The 4,433-nt window shown below is 46.8% G+C and overlaps 1 long non-coding RNA gene across 1 annotated transcript; it reads right to left on the minus strand.

Moving 5' to 3' along the window:
• Positions 1-1,248: 1,248 nt before the first annotated feature.
• LOC140681561 (uncharacterized) lies at positions 1,249-3,814 on the minus strand. Its single transcript, XR_012052626.1, has 2 exons — positions 3,738-3,814; positions 1,249-1,721 (listed from the first exon to the last, which is right to left on the minus strand). It is a non-coding gene; the product is annotated as an uncharacterized lncRNA (long non-coding RNA).
• Positions 3,815-4,433: the final 619 nt, after the last annotated feature.

Below are 4,433 nucleotides of genomic sequence, written 5' to 3' on the forward strand. Positions count from 1 at the left end.
GATTCTGGGATTCATCCCCCCACATGAGTTTTTTGGGTGACCCCCGGGTGAAGGTGTTCCCGAGCTCTCTCTGGGTTTCATTCAGCAGGAAATCATTTTGCCACATTCTCCAGTGGTGTCACCGAGGCCGTCACTTGCCGGGTCACAGATGGCTCGTGACTGTCCTTGCTCCCTCTCTGGGCTGGGGATGGAAAGTTCCTGGGTGAGCTGAAGGGAAGGATCCCTCTCTGTGCCATCAGCAGGTGCTGGCCGTGACCTCCCAGCACTTGGGCCTTGTCACCGTCACCCCTCTGCTTTATCCTGAGCCTCTCCTCAGGTGGAGCCCGGCTGTGGTGGCACCCCCAGAGCGGGGAGGGACATAAAGGACAGCAGAGCCATCTGTGAGCCAGGGCAGGGCTGATAAGGAGCTGGTTTGGGAGGAGTGACTTGGAATGCTGCATGTAAATGTGGGAGTGCAGAGTCCCAGATAAGATGTGGGCGGGTGAGATAACAAAGGGTCAGGAGGGCTGATCCTGGGAATATTTCCTGAGAGCAGCTGTGTTCAAAGCTGGCTGCAATTCACTGCCTGCTTTTCCTTGACAGGGAGGTGACCTCCCTCTGCTGCCCACTGAGGTTTGGGGTTGATATTTGGGTAGTATTTGTCAACAGACCAGACCAAACACCACCTTGATTTGTGTTCTAAGGCACCTACTGTTTGTAACGGGGATTTTCATGAGAGAGGTAGCAAGGGGAGGGTGGGTAATTTAATCTCCAGGCTGTAAAAATCCATTTCTGCTTGTACTTGTTGATAATGTAACTGTGACACAGCTAATACAAAATGACCCAAATGCACTTTCACAGAGTTGTCATAATGAAGGTTGGTCTGTACCCACAGGTGCAGGATGCTGCTCACAGTTTGATGGAAAACTGGAACAACTGGGGTGTTTTTTCTCTTTTTTTTTTTTTTTTTTTTTTTTTGTGTTTATGGTCCTTCAAATATTAACAACATTTTTTTTTATAGCTGCCCTCTCTGCAGTACTTTCACCTGCAGTTGTCCAGGGCTCCATAAAATAACCTTTTTTTTTTTGAACTAAAGAAAAACTGACTGGAGGAGGAAGACCAGGTTTGGGTGAGGGTGGATTTTTTCCAAGGAATTCCAAGGGCAGAGCGGGACCTCCTGTAAAATGAACATTTTGTGTGGTCATCAGTTGCTTCAGGAGTATGTCGCTGTCGAGGCAGGACGGGAATGAGAAGACTGACTCAGAAGACTGCTGAGAGTAAAACTCCGGTTTATTCAAAATACACCGCTCTTTTATTTACATTCTTTCCCAACTCTTTCCCAGGCTTCTGCCTGGCTAGAAACTCTCAATTTCTCTATTTGACTGAATCTGAGACCCACAGGTGTATAGATTAAATCCTTGGAGATGTAGATGTTAGAAAAAGAACAGAAATTACCCCTTGGAACGAAACCAAACCTGTCTATGCTGGCTGGTTTTGTCTGTCTTGGTACCTGGGGTACGAGTGCCACGAGGACCTCATTTCTGGGAGGGCTGGAAATGGACAGTGAGGGGTTTGGGATGTGGGAAAATCACTGCCTGGAGAGGCTGGGGTGTGTTCTGGGAAATGCAGGCACTGGGAGAGCAAATCCTTCAGCTGACTGTCAGAGCAAGACACACTTTTTGTGTCTCTTGGAGATCTCTTGGGTCACTTCTTCTGTCTCTCGTGTAGAAATTCTGGCCCACCTGCCACAATTAAAAGTCGGGATACAAAATTAGGTGGAAGTGCAGGACGGTGTGATAGGCAGGATGAGTGTGGCTCCAGAGAAGGGAACAGGAGTGGGAGTGAGCAGGATCTCATGCCCAAAGGTGGCTGGGGTGGGTCAGAGGATGGAGGATGCGCTCCTGGAGGCAGTTTGGGTGCATGAGAAGAGGCTGAGAGTGCCCCACAGGAGAAGCATCACCATATGGGACTATAAAGTGAAGGGAAAACCCCCTCGTGATTCGTACAAGTGAGTAAACAATTGCTATCCCTACCTGCCTGCAGGCAAGAGGTTTTGGTGTGAGTCTGCTGTTCCAGGCTTGGCCAAGGACACAGCCTGGGAAGCTCCTGCAGTGTGATTCAGCCCAGTTTGTTTTGAAAAGCCCCACAAAAACACAAGCACATGTACAGGAGGCATGGAAACTGCAGCTTGTGTTGGGAGCACAGTTGCTGGGTTTGTACACTTCAGCCAGGAAAAAAGGAATTCTTGTTGAAACTTGTTCTGTCTGTTGCTCTCTATGTAAACTTCACATATTTTGTGGGATGCTGCATCCACAGAGTAATCAGAAGGCATGGGGGAAAAAAGAGGCAACATTTGCAGATAGTCCAGTTTCCATTTCTGCTTTGCCGCTGCACATGATTAGCACATTGAACATAACTGCTAGCGCTCACTTACAAAGACTGTGAATAAATCATTCCTTTGATCTTCAAAATCCAAGAGAAAGAAGAGATAGGGTAGGATAAAGATTGCATTAAGTATGATAGTGTTTAGAATTTCTCAGTCTTGAACGTTCTTTATTCAGGGACCGACATATTAAATATTAAAATTATTCCCATTAAAACATTGTTCCCTGGTACAGCTGTCAAGAGGAAATAGAACATAACTAGGACATTTGTGTCTGGCCAAAAGTCACCAAAATCTCCAAGCATTCCCAAGGAGAACTCTCAAGGAAAGTGTCAGAATCCCAAATGACCTTGACATCACCTCCGAATCAATAGCTTGACATCTGATAGAGACAAGTGGAGAATACTCAGCGACAAAGGGAGCTTGTGTGGTGCAGCAGCAGAACTCAGGCAAAGAATTAAGGGGTAAGGAAAATGTCAGACTATAGAAATCAACGAGATACTGTTGCCAAAAATTAGAATTCTCACTTTGGGCTGTAGGAAGGAGAAAAGCGGTAGAAGAGGGTAGGCAAGACTCAGAGGCTGATCCCCATCCTCTGCCTGTGACACCACTCCTGTTGTTCTGAAGCTTTTCAACAAGATGTCTAGGGACAAACTGTAAAGAGTCTAGAAGGGAGAAGGAGGAAAGGAATAAAAGATGATCAGATCTGAAAGTGAGTTTTATCTGGGGAAAGAAGGAAGGAAAGAAGGAAAGAAAGGGAAGGGAAGGAAAGAGAATGAGAAAGGGAAAGGGAAAGAGAGAAGAAAGAGAAAGAGAAAGAGAAAGAGAAAGAGAAAGAGAAAGAGAAAGAGAAAGAGAAAGAGAAAGAGAAAGAGAAAGAGAAAGAGAAAGAGAAAGAGAAAGAGAAAGAGAAAGAGAAAGAGAAAGAGAAAGAGAAAGAGAAAGAGAAAGAGAAAGAGAAAGAGAAAGAGAAAGAGAAAGGAGGAAGGAAGGAAGGAAGGAAGGAAGGAAGGAAGGAAGGAAGGAAGGAAGGAAGGAAGGAAGGAAGGAAGGAAGGAAGGAAGGAAGGAAGGAAGGAAGGAAGGAAGGAAGGAAGGAAGGAAGGAAGGAAGGAAGGAAGGAAGGAAGGAAGGAAGGAAGGAAGGAAGGAAGGAAGGAAGGAAGGAAGGAAGGAAGGAAGGAAGGAAGGAAGGAAGGAAGGAAGGGAGGGAGGGAGGGAGGGAGGGAGGGAGGGAGGGAGGGAGGGAGGGAGGGAGGGAGGGAGGGAGGGAGGGAGGGAGGGAGGGAGGGAGGAAGGGAGGGAGGGAGGAAGGGAGGGAGGGAGGGAGGAAGGGAGGGAGGCTTGAGTACCTGCCGGGCTTTAGGAGCTACTCACCAGCATTCCCAGTATGTTTGCAGGTACTCCAGGGAAGCTCCTTCTCATCTGCAAAGCAGAATTGCAGCCTAAGCCACTTTTTCCATCCTGTAATTCCCCTCTTTAGCCACAGACTGGGGAGAAGTGGCAAACTGCAAACGGCTTGATTACCCAAACTTGGGTGATCCCTGTCCAAGGAGGTAGGAAGGAAAACTGAAAATATTCCTGCAGCTGGGCAAGTTGGAGCCAAACAGCACTGTAAGAATGTGTGTGATTAGATCAGGACCAGTTGCTGTGTGTGAGCTCTCTCCCTGTTAGCACATCTACCAGCTCATCAATGTCCATGGAAGCAAAAGGCGGCATCTGCCTTCAACTGGGACAGATAAACTGCAGGCAAGCCAAATTCCTAGGCATGCCTGCACATGTCTGTGCAGAGCTATAGTCTCTCTTGGTGATCTCATTTAAACATAGTCAAAATTATTAAAAGATGCTGCTATATGGATATGACAATTCGTGCAAAAAAAATTGTCATATATTTTATCGTTATGTACTGTTAAGATACTCTTCTAAGAAGTTTTTAAAAACACACAAGCCAGCGACAGGGATTGCAACACAATGTTGAAACCACCTGGACAAAGGAGGGAGGACTCCATTCACAAGCAATTGAACATGATGCACAAGAGTAGATGGGCAGCTGGCAGGAGGTTTGTTTATGAC

This window comes from Taeniopygia guttata, chromosome 37 (assembly GCF_048771995.1).
Source record: "Taeniopygia guttata chromosome 37, bTaeGut7.mat, whole genome shotgun sequence".
NCBI classification, from domain to species: domain Eukaryota; kingdom Metazoa; phylum Chordata; class Aves; order Passeriformes; family Estrildidae; genus Taeniopygia; species Taeniopygia guttata.